This window comes from Cuculus canorus, chromosome 1 (genome assembly GCF_017976375.1).
Source record: "Cuculus canorus isolate bCucCan1 chromosome 1, bCucCan1.pri, whole genome shotgun sequence".
Classification (NCBI taxonomy): domain Eukaryota; kingdom Metazoa; phylum Chordata; class Aves; order Cuculiformes; family Cuculidae; genus Cuculus; species Cuculus canorus.
Genome location: NC_071401.1, coordinates 108,652,958 through 108,672,491, shown reverse-complemented (window position 1 = coordinate 108,672,491; position 19,534 = coordinate 108,652,958). Strand labels below are relative to the sequence as shown.

At 35.1% G+C, this 19,534-nt stretch overlaps 1 protein-coding gene across 3 annotated transcripts in view; it reads right to left on the bottom strand.

The window, feature by feature from the left end:
* The window catches only part of CADM2 (cell adhesion molecule 2), a 660,645-nt gene that overhangs the window by 340,747 nt on the left and 300,364 nt on the right, over nucleotides 1–19,534 (bottom strand). The gene's annotated exons all lie outside the window — the stretch shown is intronic.

Here is a 19,534-nt window from a genome sequence, read left to right as displayed (position 1 = left end):
AGACATTAGGGAGAAATTCTTCATGATGAGGGTGGTGAGGTACTGGCACATGTTGCCCAGGGAAGTTGTGGATGCCCCTTCCTTGGAAGTGTTCAAAGCCAGGTTGGATGGGGCCTTGAGCAGCCTAATCTAGCGGGAAGTGCCCCTGCCCATGGCAGGGGAGGTAGAATTAGATGATATTTGAGGTCCCTTCCAACCCAAACTGTTCTATAATTATATGATTCTATGATTAAAAGCTGCTGCCAGCCTTAACACAGAAATAAATGACTTAATGGACAAAACCTCAAAGTTATAAAGAAAGCAAAGTATTCAGTTGTGTAAATAAGGAGTTCTTGAATTAACATGCACGCTTCAGAGCAGAGCAGAATATCCAGTTTCTTATGCAATGACACTTTTTCAGGTTCAGGTCAGTATTTGTCAACGAAGCTGACAAAGCCTGACCAATGAAAAACAAATGAGTTAATATATGTGCATCTTGGCATGTGCATGTGGGCACTTGCTAACCAAAGAAAGAAACTGGAAATAAAAGCAACAAAGTATAAAACTTCTTTTCTTTGTAAACCACAGAACTTCTACTGCCAAATCTAGAACTTGCAATGCATTAAATGATCTGCATACAAGTAATTGATTTCTTCAACATTTCCAGAAATGGGTGTTCCTTAGGTCACCAATGGAAAGCAACATCAACAACAAACAGCAACTCTTGCAGTCTTCCCTAATCTAAATAATGAAAAAATTACTTCAGTGAAATCTCTGATTGAAGCAAAGCTTGCTTCTATAAGTGTAATATGATTCTATAATTGTCTTCAGCACGCATCATGTTTTCTATTATCATATTTTCAAGAGAAATGATTTATTAAGATAGTATAATACATTTCACTCATTTTTTTATCAGCCTTTATGTTCAGGAATAAAAAAAAAAAAGAAAGCTTCACCACAGGCACCTAATCTCCACATACTCAATGGCAAGTCCCAGTAAATTAGGAGCTCTATGATTAATTTCTTCAGAATTGCATAGCTCAAACAAGAATAGCCTAAATCCTTTACAGTTTCTCAGAAATTATAGCCCAGATCTTCATCTTAATATATGCTTATTTGTAGTCATCCACTCTTTTAATAAATCCCAAATTATAGGTAATAATCTCAACTGAGAAACACTACAAGATGCAGATGGCTTTCCAGTGAACACTGCAGTTTCATAGATTCATTGCATGCAACCGTTTCTCTCACTATTTTATTGAATAAAATACAATAAGGGAATATAAGAAGAATCCTGTATATACTTCATATTTAAGGCAATAGATTAAAGAACTGTAGTTTTGCCTACTGATCAGTGACCTGAAGTTCATAATACCCAACTTAACTTTAAATGTACAGTTTAGAACATTAGCAATACTGAGTGTATAGTAAGACAAGAGATGCATCCATTCTTTATGCAGATCACTTGAAAATAAGTTGCTTTGTTAGAACTGCTTGGCCATACCTGGTGCCGTTACACATTCTCTAGCTTCTCTTCAGTTGTGCTGATTAACACTAAGTGGGATTTTGGCCAGCAGTGTTTGTAATAAACTGTTTTTTAAACTGTTTATTTAATTTAATTTATTTTTAATAAATAAATTATTTATTTATAATTTAAACAAACACTGTTTAAATTGGTCAACATATAGTGTTCATAACTTTATATCGAATTAAGCAACCTCACAAAGGTAACAAGATTGTCATTTAATTAAATATACTACTTACACTATGATTTTTTTATCTTAAAAGCTTTTAAATTAAAAGGATTATTAACATTTTAAGCAGCACCCTAAGGAAAAAAAAGCTGGTTGTGTAACTTAAATATGTATGACACATATGAAACATTTACATACATCAATGTTAAGTGTGTATGACACAGCAAATTATCATATTGTCCTGTGCATATAGCTCTTGCATAATCAGGTCTCCTATTGTTCCCAAAGCCTCACTCCCTCCTTTAAGACAGCAGCAGATTTGGCATGTTCTCCAGGTTTTTGGCAGAGGTTTATTTTCTACACCTAGAAAGCTAAGGATGAGAAAAAAAACAAAAAAGAGAAGAAATGAGAATTTGGAGGTCTCTGAGGAAAAGCAGAGAGTAGTCCATGCCACAGGGAGCTGAACACTTTTGGGAGGCTGGGATCTCAGAGGCAGTAGTTTATAAATCAGTTTTGCACAGGGGCAAACACTGTTGCAGAGCTGTTTTCCTAAGGAAACTATGGACCATGGACCTAGTGCCTTTCTTAGTTTCTAATGGGAAATTACATGATTGTTGATGGAAATGCAAGGTCCACTATGATGGATGACCAGTAGGCTGGGTAGGAGATTCCCAAGTACACTTCCCCAAATCTATGTGTATAAACTGACCACTGCTGAGTCAAATGAAGATGGCAGATGATGCCTCATAAATAGCTTGTATTAGTAATGTTAATGTTAAAAAAACATGCTGGTTTGCAGCATTCTGCATTTCAACGAAAATCACCTATTATAATGAAATGTACTTCCAAATTCAGCATGTATGAAAAGACAATCTGTATTTCTTTACCTTCTCCAAATCTGATTATTTTTCTTTGCTGACTCTTCTTACAGTTGTCTGAAAGTCATGGCACTTTGCCAAAGTGCATATTACATCTAAATCGATTTAGATGCATATTATATCTAAATAGAGCACCTGAGGTGTTTTGGTGTACTTTCTTCACACGGATTATTCCTATTTGGAACCCATATGTGGCTGTGCAAACATTCTTGGAAGTAAGGGAAAGAAAATGTGGGGACAAATGTGGATATAATACATCACTCAGGAGAAAATAAATATTTTGGTTTCCGCAATAGAATTTTTACTCATAATCAATTTTGAAAAATAGTGTTAAAAATAACTAAATATCTGGATAAGGACAGGTAATGATAAACAGAAGGATCTCCAATTACAGGGCTATATACTAACCCTCTTCCAACATATTCTGGATACCACAGAATATATAATTGTGTTTACTCTGAAGAGCTTTCAGCCTCTGACAGTTTGTATCATTATAAAAAATTTTATCATGCTTCTACTTGTTATTACAAAATTGGATCACAGCCAAATTAAAATAACAGAAGAAGATAGATTTAAGGATGCAATAGGCAAACAGCTGCTGGACTCATGCAAGAACAGTGTGAGCCACAGAAATAAAAAAAAAGAAATAAAATTTTATGAGCTCTCTCTGAAACAGGACATATTAATTAAGCTTATACAGTTATATTAAAAAGTCAAAATGTATGTAACATGTCTACAGACATATTAGCCAATGACTGCTATGTGAGGTTTTACTATGCACCCATAAAAACTAAATGTGGACTAACCTGAACAGATAGTATGGCCTCTCTATAAACTCTATCTCATTATTTCTAGTGATTCAAGAAGACTACTGAAAAATTGTAAACTTAAATTATTGGTGGTTGAATTAAAAATGTGCCAGCTTAATGCCAGAATGCTTCATCTTCCAAAGATTTACCCTCTGGGAGGCGAAGGGGACCAGTAGTCAGGATGACATCTGCAAGAAGCAGAGAGTTGGTCTTGATTCTTATGTGTCTCTTCCAACTTGAGATATTCCATGACTGTATATTGACACACTGAAGCTCATAATCCATAAAGTAAAGATTTTAACCCTGTCCTCACGATTAGATGCCAATTCAGGAAAGTTCTTTGGTACAAACTTCCATCCATTCAGCAAGCACCAAAATAGGTTAAGCCTAAACACTGTTCAGGTCTTCTATGATCTCCAAGGAGTTACTTGGGATTAAGTATATGTTAAAATGAATCCTGCAGCAAAGCCCACATAAAGAATGCAAAACACAACAGAAGAAGTCTGGGGAAGAGTTTTCCCTCAGAAGCTTTTGCCACTGCCATGAAGTGAAAGGTAATTAGACTGACTAACTGAAAATCATTGAGGAACTTCTGCCGCACAGTGCCTGGATCATTCTTCTTTGCAAATACCAACACAGAATACTTAATGAAGAAAGGTGAATAGAAGCTGAAACTATTTTGCACTTTTTTTGCACCATAATTAGGAACTTATGCCATTAATTTCCAATGTATATTTTTCCTTTTAAGGAATAGTTGTCACCTTCCAAATTAAAACTCCTTGGTATTTCATGTTATGCCAGGAATGAACTCTTTTCAGAAGACTTCCTTCCAAAGAGAAATTAACAGCATTTTGCAGAAGAGTTTTCAGCACTGAGTATTCCTGTGACTTTTATAGCATAATATAAAAAAAAGAAAAAAAATAAAGAAAAAAGGAAAATAATCCCTTCTACTACCACAAGTGGCAATAAATTAACTCAACAGATTTTCTTCTAACATTATACGGATTACTGGTAGGTTTTCCTGAAGGCTGATATATATCAATTTGGCTAATTATTCAACAAAAAAGCAAAAATATCCTGGAACAAAAGCCCTGGGCATGTAGACTTACATACAGAAATATCAAATTTAACAGTTATGGGGTGGGTCTCTTAACAGCATTTAATTCACTTATTTTTTAGCAGCTCCCTTTATTCTCAAAGTCGTCTTCCACATGAAGAGCAATAAGTGTCAAGAAAAAACAACCTTAGACAATACTGCTGAAATATTTTCCGTATTCATCCACAAATTATTTTTTGTTTATCTAGCACTGAAAATCCAAAACAATGATGAGAATCACTGCACTCGGCATTCTATAAATGACCATATCAGTACTTACAGGTACCAAGAGTAAGCAATAAAGGATTTAGAAAAAAATAAAACAAATTCTGTTGAGGGAACTGATCTTTACCATGTATTTATATTTAGGCATTAATTTAAGTCTCATTCATTGTTAAAAATCAAACTCACTCATTAGGTCCTCCTCCACCGCAAGTTTCATAAGAAGGCAGTGAAAACATTTGATGGCAAGGTGAAGAAGCCTAAGGTGATGATGGTTTAGCATTAATAGAACATGGAACAACTACAAAACCTAAAAATAACAAAATATTCATTTCAATAAACACCTTTAATTTAACCTTCCAACACATAGGAAATACATATTTTTTAATTCCTACCAAAATTATAACATCTGTACTTCTACCCAGCGCTAGCATTTGATTTAGCAACAGGTCAGAAGGAGACAATAAATGTCAGTGCCTATATAGGTCTTTCAGGTTTTTAATGGATCTATAAGTGGGCAAAACAGATCTACACTTTCTCTTCCACTAATTCAAAAGTATTTTGATAGAAGAAAATAAAGCATCCCATAGAAAGAATTTATCATCATTAACATTTAGAGAACTTGGGTATCACCATTTTTAGAATGGAACAAATACCGATGGGAATAAATGAATTATATTATTGATTTATATGGTGGGAGTCAACAAAGCTGACTTTAAGGGAACATTCACACAGTTAAATGTGTGGTATTAATGTCATTATGCCTTCTCGACAAAGCTTTAGCCAGCAACAAAATGTGCAGACATAAACTTCAACATGGGCTAGCAACCACCACTGCGAGAACCCACATTACGTGTTTGGCTTGAACATCTTCGACTGAGATCTAAGCCTTCATTACTAGCATCACTTATGAAGGATCATAATAAAAACAACCTGCTGTTCACTGTAGCAAGAACACCAGAACACACTATACTAGTGTTCTTTTTTCAAAACAAATATTAAAAAAAAAAAGAAGAAAAATAATAAAAAGTATCTTTTATGACTGTGTGACATCAACAGAATTTTTGAATAGTCAAATCAAGAGGAACAAAAAGAGCCCTGATGAAAAGTTGAATGACTCAGATGAGGAAAAGTTAGTTGACTGTTCCACAAGAACTTGCTTTTTGGTTTGAAACCCTATGGTCTGAAAAGCAGCATATTTGCATTTACTTTTTAATGCATTAATAGCAGCTTAATTTAGAAGGTTTGTTGTTAAATAACCTAGTTAAAAATTAATTGATGTTTGATTGATATGAAAACAGTTTTGATTTATCCTTCTAGATTTATTTATACTAAAATTGCATGATTTGCAAAGTAATATAATTTTTCTTTAATTATTATCACAATAGCAGAGTAATTTTGCTGGCTTTTCTGTTGAATAATTTGATTACTATAGAAACAAACTTTGCTTCAGCTTGCTATTGATTTGTGTGTACATACATTAATATTTCATATTCTGTCATTGTAAGTTAAAATAATGTGTCCCATGTCAGGGACAATGTAATGTGGCATTGATTTTGAAAGAATTCTGAATGAGGATTTTGAGTTACTTTACCAGCAATCTATGGAGTGCATGCTGCCCATCACAGCATACAAAGCCATAGTAAAAGTAACCATGCAAAATATAAACTCTGTGGAAAAAACATTTTCACTTTCACATCCTAACAATATTATATACATAAGAACTGCAGAAGATCCTATATTGCATAATGAAAAGAGGATTTATTTATTAAAACTACATCCTAACTAATAAATATACTTTTGAAAGATATACATATTTTGTTTCTTGTTGTACATGATATCATAGGCAATTTGGAACTTTGTTTTTCCCTTTTTAAATATTTACTTATTCTGGAAAGTCTTAAGTTTGGTAGTCAATTGAAGAAACGTGCACAGAAATGATCATAAAAGAATGTTATATTTTGAAAAATAAAGTATAGTAAGAAAGTTTGCAAAAAATACATTTTCTACATAATCTTTTGTTTGATTCCATATGCATATTTAACACAAGTGCACACTTTAACAACTTGATTTTATATTAGTGCTTCTGCATAACTCCCTCCTCATTCATGGCATTAGACACTTTGGGGGGGGGTGGGAGGGTAGGGGGAATCGGTATGCTTTTAACTTGATAAATCTCCTTGTAGTCTTAAATTTCATTTAATCCTCACACTGGCAAGAAAGCTCCTAGACTGAAGGCATTTTATTTCACTTCTGAAGTCAAGTCTTCTGTTCAATTACTTTTTTCTAGACTGGGGATGCGGAGGTAAAATGAGGGATTTTCCATTATCCCTACCCATTTTTATCACAAAGAGACCATACTTCCATTCACAATAGGTATAGAGACAAAAATCCAATTTGCCCTAATGTAACCTCACCTGAAAAAGGCTGCTTATAACATTATAGTTGTATGTGAAAACAATATGAAAACCAAGAATCCTTGAAATTCATATAATAATTTACAGCGCAAACACTGTTGTCACAAATTAAAGCTGTCTGAAAATTGCTTTGGAAATTATGGCTAATGGATTATAATAGCCTTTGTCAGAAATTATCCAGAGTAGATTTCGTTATGCACTATGTAGCTTTACATAACGCTATATTAGATAAATATGTTTATGATTAGCTATTTTGTCAAACTTCTCAGAAACCTCCGTTAATATTAACAGATCCAAAGAAATATATCTCTTAAGAACTTTGATAAAATCTCTCTCGATATAGGTATGCTGGCTTGGGCTAGGACGGAATTAATTTTCTTCACAGTATCTTGTAAGGGTCTATGTTTTTAATACAGGGACATTTTCATTATTGCTGAGCAGTGCTTATGGAGAGTCAAGGCCTTTTCTGCTTTTCACAACACCCCAACAGTGAGTGGGCTGGGGATGCACAAGAAGTTGGGAGGGAGCACAGTCACAACAGCCGTCCCCAACTGATCAAAGGGATATCCCACACCATCGGAAGACATGATCAGTGCATATAGCTGGGTGACAATTGACTAGGGGGGCTGCTATTCTGGAACTGTCTTGGGCATCAGCCACTTGGGGGTTAGCAATAGTTTTCATTTGCATCACTTGCCCTTCTTAGGTTTTATTTCCTCTCACTTTTTTATTTTCCTTTCCATTAGAATTTATTATTAGTAGTATCAGTTTTAGTATTATTACTGCTATTATTACTCCTCCTCTTTTATTTAAATTATTAAACAGCTTTTACCTCAAACCATGATTCTTCTCACTTTCGCACTTCCGATTCATTCCCCCACCCCCTGCAGGTAAGTATGTGAGCAGCTATGCAGTGCTTAGTTGCTGGCTGGGATTAAACCACGCCAAGATATATGGTAAACTAAAAGTCTAATCTTTTTATTTAAAATACATAGGTATTTCATAGAGAAGCAAAGTTAATTTGTGTCAAAGAAATCCCTACATGAAGCTTGGGCTGAGCTCTCACACAAAGAAATTCTAGAATTTTCTACTTCTCCACAGAACCTTAAGAAAAAATCTCAAAAGAAATAATATTGCAAACATACTGACTTGAGACTTCAGAGTGAGGACAGAGACAGGAACAGAAATTGCTATGGTGCCTTATGCAACCTTCTGTGTTTTCCTTGGATAAAACATAAACTTGTAGAGTTATTAGAGTTACTGATGCTAAGCATTCTTTAAGTTATTAGAAAAATACAAACAGAAAAGTAACATCAGATAGCACACTGGTGAAGTAGCCAGCAATATGTAATCAAGCATGTACAGCTACTCATTTTGTTTCTCTGTTGTTATGAAGAATTTTATCAGCGTTCAGCAAATACTGTCATTATATGAGATTCACTTGATTGCTATAGCTTTGAAACAGACCAGGATTTGCATAGAAGTTATAGCATACCACTCCTTGAAAGAAAGAAATAGTACTTACAAGTGGACTTATTAAAAGAAAGAAATATGGAATGCCTGCTGTGTAAACACATTTAAGAGCCTTGAATTTTATAATATTCTGGGTTTAATATCCCTGCTAGAAAAGGATCACTTTTTACCAAAACATTTCCACTGACCACAGGAATACTTGACTGTATCACCATTTTATTTATCTTAAATACTATCATTCACTTATATAAAGTAGGAAACACTGATTGTCTTAAAATTATATCTGCCTAGATTATTTGCCAGCACGCTATACATGCAAAATCAATTAAGTTGTAGATTTCCTCGCTGGACATTTTTCTCATTACAATTTTTCATATGGTGTGACAGGTGAAAATACAGTGGCAAAATTTGGAAACGGTCTTCTAGTCCTGATAAGGTACCTGTCCACGCAGTTTCATTAATTTACCAGGAGAAAAAAGGATAGCTACTGGGGACAGGGAGAGGTGGAAGGGAGAGAAGGGAAAAGCAAACAAAAAAAAAGTAAAAAAACCAAAACCACAGATTGCCTTACAGTCAGAAGAATTCTGTAGGCGAATTTGTGGAATAAATCAGAAAGTTGTCCAACTGCCATCCTAATTAAACTTAATGACCTTATGCACAATTTGCAGATATCAATTTGACCAGCAATACACAATTTACAGTTTCAAAACCTGTACTGCAACTTTACTACTATTCATCTGCTACAGGTAGCACGCTCCAAGATTAAAACAAATAGCATATTACATTTAAAGTAAGAGCATCTGCTGAAAGCACACTGCAGAATAACAGATGTTGCTATATCAAATAACTATCAATCTTATGCTGATTTAATAGCGTGACAAGGCATTCAAAATGCAGCTGGACAAGGAAAGACACATCCACCCCAAAGTTGTACTTGAAAGAACTAGGGGTTTCTACTTTAGCTAAATAGTCTTGAAATCTCTGGACAGCTCACCAAACCCTACTTAGAAAAAGCCATTTAGATTCATCACAACATTCTGTCTAGCACTAAAGGATTTATGTTCCTTACTTCCCTTTGTATAGCTGTAGGATTTTTTGTATCCCAGTATCAAACAATCCAGATATTGACAACAAAAAAATCTCAGTTGCTGAAATGTGAATACAACATTATCAAGGATACACTAGCACTATCATTCTTTTTAAAGTTGTATTTTTAAAGAAAGGATGTAATCAATGAAAGAAAGACTTCTTGGTCTCAAGACTATACACACTACTTTTGCTTGAAAACTACCATATTTAGAAGTGGAAAATTACAGATTATTTCTGAGGAGAAAAACAGGTATCAATTTTAATTAAATTTTCCAGGAAAATCTTAGAAAGCTGTTGGTGACAGACATTCTAGTACTGAATCTTGGCCAAAACTAATGCTGACTGCTTAACCATAAAGAATTAATTCTATTCTACTTCAATAACCAAGTTGATTAATGTGATTCAGTTGTCTATTCAAACTACAAGATTCATACAGAAGTCATATCCATAAACGTGGACTAAGACAATGGACGTAAAATGAAAACCTTTCATTACCTATGGAACTCTATACATTTTTTGCTATTTGCATTTTTTTTTCTTTTTTTTTTCTTTATTTTTAAATCACTTCACAGACCATATTAATGTCTTAGTCTTACTTTGCAAACACATAGATATATAAAGCACATCCATTATGGTAAATAGAATTAAATAATTTTCAAGAAGAAAAGTAGGACATAGCCTAGTGAGACTGTAGCACAGGAAATAATTATTTTTATTAGATTTTCAAGGTTTGCTAAAGATTTGCTAAAGATGGCTACTTTCCCTCTGGAAATTAATTCTCTTCCTGACATTTTTCATATGCAAGAGAATTTGTCCACAAACATGCATATACAGTTATAGTCCCATCATAGATTTCAGATACCTGAAATGTTACCTTGATCCAGTCTGATTATAGAGAGAAACCTGATATTTTCTTACCTAGAACACAAAAAAAAAAAAGAAACTGTTTTAGATTAATCCATAGTATTGTTTAAATAATACATTTTGCAAATTCAAGTAGAATGAACTACATACAACCGACAAATCAGGTACACTACTTAGTTGTCTTTAGCATTAATGCAGTCCAAGAAATTTGACAGCATCTTCTACAACAGCCCTTTTCAGCCAAATAAGGACAAAAGCCAAATCTTACAATAAAAATCCAAGATCCATATTTGTATATACCTTGGTATGACTCAAGTTCTTATCTTTCTAACTCTGTTCCGTGAACGTTCAACATCACTTATGTAAATAGACATGTGTAAACAATATTTCTTGGAAAGTAAACACTCAAAGGCAGTTTGTATACTCACTTTATACTGATTTTTTTTTTTTTTTTTTTCTTGCACTAATGATTCTACATAAATGGTTTGGTGTCGTTTGGTCTTCCACTTTCTTTACCAACAGACAGTCAATAATGACAAATGTACCATGAGATTTTGTCTGCAGTAAAGTGTTTTGAAGCCCAAAGAGTGACTGAAGAACTAGTAACACCTTCTGCGTATGAAGTGTATAAACTAGGAAATGTGTATGTTTGCAAAAAATCTACCCTTTAATTGGTTCATATTCTTTCAAGCAAAGTAACTTCATTGATGCCAGCAACAAGGCAACTACAATTCCTTTTAACTGCTTGAATTATGGAATGTATAGACTCCTGTGACAACTGAAACTTTGTTCCTACTACCTGTTCAACAGTTGTTTGGATTACTAGGTCTCAACCAAGACTACAAAATTGTTCACTTTTCAGCACAGTTCACCTTATAAGAAAAAAAAACCAACAAAGTATCCCTTAATTTAGAGCTATGACATAAACAATGGAGGCTCACTGTGCTAGAATCTACATTTTAGGGTGAGGGGGATTGGAAAACATCAACGAATTACTGAGCACCATCATATTTATGATTTTGCAACAACTTGCTTGTAATACTACCAAAGCTTTGAATTAAGCTGAACTTTTCATAAGCAAAAGAACAAACAGCTAAGTATGTCTTCAAGATGCAAATAGTTATAGATAATCTCAAATCTACCACACCTATCTCTCTTCCTTCAGTACTATTGCAGTCTCTTAGGAAAACTACTTCAATATTTTTCTTTTCATTCACATTGATATCACTCTCCCACTTAAACTAACTTCCTCTTTTACATGAAATCTTGTCCATCTGTGGCTGCCTAGCTGCTGGTAATTTTCAGTTCTGTTCATCTTTTCAGTCCTCCTTCCCCTTTACATAGCATCTCTGCCTACTTAGAGGTACCCAGTATGTTGTAACAAGTCAATATTTATCACAGGATGTGTCTAATGTTGACCAACTGCTTGGTCTGAAGGATTTAAACACCTTCCTGTCCAAAAGCATATGACAGAGAAATTATTACTACCTCTCATTCAAACTTGTACAGTCACAGTTTAAGACCATATAGTGTGGAGACAAAATGGACTCAAATACGGAAACATTTTATCACAGATATACGTGTAGTTTTATAAATTACATGACCTCCATATCACGCAGGAGAAGCAGAACAGCCTTGGTGGAAAGGCAAGTAGGTTAACATAGAGACTGGCTATGGTTTGTGCAGCCCAGGGTAGGACCACTGGGTCTCCTGGATGCCTCCTTCAGTTTTTCCTCTCTTGAAACTTTTGGCTTCTCTCTCATGTATACCAGAAGTCCCTCATATAACCCTGAAATCTCTCTCTCATGTGTCTCCAAGAGCATCTTCCAGAGTATCTACTTGGCATGTCTCATTAGGACCCTCTCCTGCCACTAATGACTGACACTTTTATTTCAGCGTGTGTGAGCAGGTGCAGTATGGGCTCCCTGACTGGATAATTTTTTTGCAGGTGATGGGGTGTTTACCCCAGTTTCAGAGACAGAGACAGTCAATGCAATGCAAGCCCCCTGCCCCCCACTGTTGTCATTTACAACCAATACTTTGCAGCCCTCTATAAAATGTATTTTAACAAGTATTTAAACATATAATCTTTATAACCTCTACTTTTGACATCATCATAATCTTAATACATGTTTACTAAACTTTGCAATTGTCCCTGAGACAAGATAGCAGCAATTAACAATGTACAATGTCTATATATACTCAGATTACAGTGGTTAACATTATCATAGTCTGAACTTTTAGCTGTTACAAACTCCACCCCTTCGTCCTGTGGGCTAGAATGGATGTTTTTTCTCATATGATCAGCACATGTTGGCAATTGGCTTACCTGACAAACTAACACAGGTTTTTGTTGCATTGGATGAGCTTCCCAGATGGGTTTTCCAAATTTCCATCAGTGTTCCTCTACATCATCCTATCTTTCCCCACAGAGCATAATTTTGTCTCCAATTTGCACTGCAGCTGGACCACATCCAACACCATCCCTCTGATTCTGCCATCCCCACCACTACATCAACCTCACGATTGTTCCTTTTCCCCTGTTCCCCATTTTTACACTATTCTTAGATTGCACCCTCCCAGCATGGTGTGTGTGTGCATGTGTGCGTATAAGACACCTCAGCAGGCCTTACCACCACGTCCCACCCCCTCACCCGTAGACCCTGGTGGGGAACTATTTGTACTCCATCTCCTGCTCTTCTTTATTAACCGTGTGAGGGTTCCTCACCTCTACAGAGGCAACAAGTCTTCACCACCCTGGGAGGAGGAAAATCAGAGGTCCCCAAATCCTTGATGCCCAGCTGGGAAGAATTGATTTGTTTCCCAGCTCTCACATCTCTTCCTCTAGTTTTCATACTTTTTCCACCACAACCTAGGTGCAAGAGTACAACCCCACATTCAGACCTTCCGCTGGGGGACTCTATCCATAAGCCATTGCTCCAATTTGATACGAAACAATTAGAGATTCCTTTTAGAAAAACATCAATGGAACATGATGGGAAGGTCCACTGTTCTCCTCATTGTTGGACCTGAACAATGCCAGTGGATTTCAAAATGAAGGATTCAGTTAGGCAGTGTTGTTGGGTTGCAGACCAGTGGGAAGGCTGGACAAGAGCACCCAGTCCACTGGCCACCCTAGTGCTTCTGTGGTCCTGGGCCAGAATGACCAATGTGCATAACAAGCACAGGCGGGTGGCAATTTCTTCCAGAGCCAGCCACCATGTATCTGCTTATTTCTTTTTTGCTACATATGCTGCAGTTTCTTCACATCCTGTTTATGTGACCACACACTGACCCAAAACTGCTTGGTGTCATTCCCCACATTAAACTTCAATCACTTAAAGACAATCTTCTGTTTTCTTGTTAAACTGGATCATTTAGACACATCTGGGTTAGTTTCTGGTAATAGTGATGCTTGAAACAGCACAACAGAAAGTGTGATAACTCTCAGTGGGAAAAGGATACTAGGTTTGCTGGCAGAAGAACCCAACCTTTCCTTTAACCTAATTCTGCTTATCCATTAGGCGAGCTAACTGATTTTCTCAGTGAATGGGTTTGGGACAAGGGACAGAATAACTAACTTTTCTTCTCTCCTGTTATTGAAATGTGTGGAACAGAGCTTTCTTTAAACCACTTATTTTCCTGCTCCCTCTGTTGACTTCATAATCTTTCAGCAACTACTAAAGGACTAAGTATTAGCTCCCAGGATACACAGGTACCAGCTTAGGAACATTTCATTTCTAAAGTTATTTTTTTAAATTGTTAATTGTGACTAAGAGGTCAGGGATCAGTGATAATCTTTGGAAGAAGAAAAGGAAAGAGGAAAAGAGAAAAAAAAGGAAAAAAGGAAAAAAATGGAAAAAAAAAGAAAAAAGGAAAAAAGAAAAAAAAATAAGGAAAAAAAGAAAAAAAAGGAGACTGTCCCAATGGTGAATGGTTTATACTCTGCTAAGAACATCAACTAATATTTTTTTAAAAAACAACAAAGTATTTCAGATTTTAAAGTATCATTGTGTTTTACTTATAGCTACGTTGCTATATACTTTCAAGAGGGATGAGAAAGTGCTATGATCTGAAAATTTAAAAGATTAAAAAAATAAAATATTTATTTTTCTTTCATAACTGAAATAAATTCAGCAAAATGACAATGACAGTAGAAAATGATCATTGTTGGAAGGTACAGAAGTAATCTTCTGTCCTCAAACTTGGCCATCATGCACTCCTCCACACTTCATAAATTCATTATGTCAAATCCACTAGTGCTCATAATAATCAAGAAGCAAACGTTTCTTTGTTATATCCAAACAAACTTTCTTAGATGTGTAAAAATCTTGGCATTATAGATCTTTTCACACCGCTTGACTTTACTATCAATTAATCTATAAGATACAAAGAAAACTGTTATTCATATCCTATACAGTCCTTCTAGAATATAAGTACCAGAAATGTCCATGCTGTACCAAGCTGTTCAACAAACCAGCACCCTTCCAACAGCATAAAAACCTCCATGACCAAGGCCCCTACCACTAGTGTGCTAACACTAGGCTAGTATGTTCCTGAGCCATACCTGCCGGTGCTGGCGAGTCTCTGGATGCTGCCGTCAGTGACACCTCATTACAGGGAACATGAAAGGGAACTTCAATGCTGGACTCCCACCTGAGTGAGCAGGGCAGATTCTGAGAAAGGATGACTTTGTCACCCAGAAGTTCCACTACTACAAGTGTTGTCACAGTTCTACACATCTTCCCTATTCAAACAGTGGTCACACTATTTGTCTAAGACATAAACACTAAGCTCCAGAGAAATACTCTTTCTGTTGCATCCATTCTACCCTTCCTTTTATACTCTTCCTATCAAATTGCAGAGTCAAAAATGTGTCTTATGGTTTAAGTATATTATTCTGTTTACATTAAAGACTATCACAACTGCAGCCATCATCACCATCTCTCTCATGAGAGAAATTTTAAAACAGTGTTTGCAAAAGAGAAACAGATAGTAAGAGTGTATTGGGGGTATATATTGCCTAGATCTGAAATACCAAAACATCTGCAGTTATTACTTGCCAGGGCATATTTCATAGGGGAAAAAACAAACCAAATCAAATCAAACAAAAAAAAAGTCAACAAATCCTAAAGCATAGGATAGAGTATTATATTTTGTATTTTCAGCTGAGAAACTGAGCAGATGCTGGTAAGTGACAACCTATTTTGATATAATAATTAGTCAGAAATGTGGTTCAGAGTGAGATAACAAAATGGCACTGAGATGTTCTGATTTGACAAAGTCAAAGGGAGCAAAGATAACTACACCAAGGAAGTATTCTGTGTAATGCATGGAACAGCATGAGGAAAAGCCGTTATTGCAGATCTCTGTAAAGGTTTAGAGTTCATTTCAACTAGATTTAAAGAGATCAGAGCTTTACAACTGAGATGTAAATTGGAAGTTAAAGATTTTATGATATACCATTGAGGAATAAGCTGAGTTCAATAAATGTCCAACCAGTTAGCAATCAACAGCAGTGCCTGTGACATAGTACAGAAAAAATTAGTAGTCTTGAATAAACAGACACATGGTTTTTGAAACCCAGTTGGGAAAATCCATTATAAAATACTCTACAAATACAAAACATAACTTTTAGTTGTGATCACTACTCGTGAGACAAACTACTATAAACAACATGTTACTTCAGACAGATGACTTATCTAAGGTCTGAAACCCAGTCATTTTATATATTGAATGTCAGCAACGTCCTCCTTTAATTTATTACTATAGATTAATCCTTTGAGCTCAAACAAGACAAAAAATACATATTTACATCTTCATCACAGTTGTGCAAACTGCACAGATACCGGACTTGCTCACAGTTCTCAGACTAATCAGGCCTATTTGTAACATATGAATCTTCCTTCAGCTCGACTTTGTGTTGACTTTGAAGTCTATGAGCTGAAAAGCAGCTAAATTAAGCAGAACAAAACAAGCAAATGACAGCTAAAGAAGCATTAGACCTAACTCTATCCATTCAATTAATTTGCAGTTTTACCTACTCTCCTGTTTAACTGCTTTGTCAAAATTTTGACAGAAATACCATATGACTGAATCTATGCTATGCAGAAAAAGAAGCTAAGTATCAGAAATAAAGAAAAAACAGAGAATTCTATATAAGGCAGAGTAAAAAATAAAACACCGTTTCAGCTGACCTTTCGATGCATGCATTTACTCTTTACTAGCGATTTTATTTTTTTTTTATTTTATGAAGAAATGAAATTAAGACTCATATGGAGGCAGTAAAATATTCAAGAACTTAAATAAGGAGCAGATATATAAATTAGAAAAGCCTTCAAGGGAAAAAGGTATATGAGACTCACAGGATACTGACAGTTCTTTTATCTCACTATAGTATTTGATAGAATTCATAAACCCAAATAACATGTAAACCAAATCAAGATATGAAATCAGTCCCAAACAGGATAAAGCACAGTTTCAGTCAGGTCCAGCAGCTTTGTCAATTACTCAATTACTTCAAACAACTTCCGTTTGACTTCTCAACGTTTCAATCCGCTTTACCACTTTAAACATTGTTTGAGAGATACTTTGATCGAATAAGAACACTCATCAGTGATTGGTACAAAGACTACAGTTCCTTTATCTTTTCAGACAGATTTTTTTTAATTATTAATATGTGAGTTATCAGTAGAGATAATACCTACTGTAACTGTGCATTTCTAACAGAAGAGTGTGAAAACCCACTTCTCACTTCGCAAAGCGAGCCATATTAATAGCAAAAGTAGCAAGATGAAATCTGTTGGGTAATTTTAAAGAAAATTATTAATAGGCCTTTAGGAGTACATTTATACAGAAGAGTGCCAATCAATCTTGAGTCTTGTAGAGACAAATATACTTTGCTTTTATTTTCTAGAAAGATAGAGCACAATGTCTATCTATCGTGCACTCTAAATTTATGTAGGGCAGAAGGAACATACAGCCCTACTTCTGCAGCTGTGTTACCATTGGCAGAGGTAATCTACTGTACGTATTGTGCTTGCATCTCCCTACCGTGAAGACAAAAACCAAAGCGGTTTGTTTCTTCTTTGTGCACCTCCTATAGTAAACATGTTCTACTTAAGTCCCCACAGAGTTCCTTATCATTGTGGAGAGATTCTTCCAATTATCAAGATAACTTAGTCAAAAATATAGCTTATAACTTTGTAAAAAATATGACTGCAGTATGTTTAGCTGCAGCCTCCAGTGCAACTTAACCATCTTCACTGTCTGCTGAGTTGATATCACTATGTACACTGTGTTTGGAACACAAAAACTAAAAAGCCTGAGCTAAAGAACATCCAACAAACTCACCCAGGTGTTAATATTTTTCAGAGGCATTATATTTGGAGCAGGTCTGGACAGGTACTTACAGGGACAAGAAAATATTTCTTTTGACCCAAATACAGTCCCACTCCTATTCTCTAAATTATAGAAATACAAGAATAATTCAATGAAAATAATGAGGAAAACTGTGTGTTATATCAGCAATGTTACTCCCCAAATAGCTGACTACACATTCTGTTAATTGCATTTATTTTAATGTGATCAATATGATTAAAGTACATTGAGCACTTCATGAATGTGGTATTACAAAGCACATGCAATAACAAAATCTTATTTTCCACATTTTAAATTTAAGCACTGACAGAAGTAATTCTTCTTTAGAAAATGATTTTCTGACAAGTTTTGAAAGCTTGGATGCAGATGTACTTATCTGTCCTCTAAAGCCAAGATAAACAACAGCACAAGCTCTTTTGTATGCATGGTTGATTTTCAAATCATTCCTTGAAACAAAATAATAATTATATAGAACTAGAAACACAGAAAAATGTCCCTAATCCACAATACTGACTGAAAGCCATTACCAATGACCAAATCACAAGAACAGTAAAAATACATTAAAAAAACCAACCCTGAAACAACTTTGACATATGCATCAGAAAAAATGATTTGCACCTACAGTTTGACTTCAGCTTTATATCCACTACTTAGAATAATACATCATTAATGTACTATTCAACTTAGTATGCCACAGTCCTGTAAGAATTATTCATGGAAATCAGACCATATATATTTTGCTTAAGGGCTAAACAAATAAACAAACAAATAAACAAATTAGAGTATTTAAAAAGTGTATGCCAAGGGGTTTGTTTTTAAAAAAGCTGGGTCAAACCAAAACACCTAATTTGTCCTAATATTGTCCAAAACTATTAAGATCTTTCACCATCTGAATTTTACTCGTTCTGTTGTGCATATTTTGTGTCGTGATAAACAGGCTTGTATCCTTGTGTCTCAAAGCCAGCAGGGTCAGATGCAGTTTGGGGTAGCAACCTAATTCACTTTTTTACAGAAATCAGTGCTCAAAAGCTATTTTTTAATTCTAAACTCTGGAGAGGGATTTCTGATATTTTCAAATGCAAACTGTAAGGTCAGTAGATCAGAGAATTACAGGCTAGGATGGCTGTGATACACTGGCTAAATAACCATATATTAGGTCCTACACAATAAGATTCTGTGGAAATAATGTAGAATTTAAAATAGTGATAATTAACGTGTCTCACTTCCAGTATTTTACAAAAAAAATTACTTCAAAAAATGGTAAATAAAGTCTGAATATTATTCTATGCTACACAGTATACCTTTATTGTAATTACAAACAGTTGGGGGAAAAAAAGGAAAAGAGGGTATATGTGTGCGTGCTAGATATAGACCTGGATTCAGATGTTACATAAAGACAAAAAAAACATAAAGAAGCTGTGGTGAGTTGACCTGAGCTGGCTGCCAGATGCCCACTCAGCTGCTCGCCTTTCCTGAACAGGATGGGGAGAAAATGGGATGAGAAATCTCATTTTCTGTTGCAAAAGGAAAAACATACTTGACTTGGGGAAAATTGATTTAATTTATTGCCAGATAAAACAGAGCTGGATGATGAGAAACAAAGACAAAACCTGACACATTCACTTCTTCATTT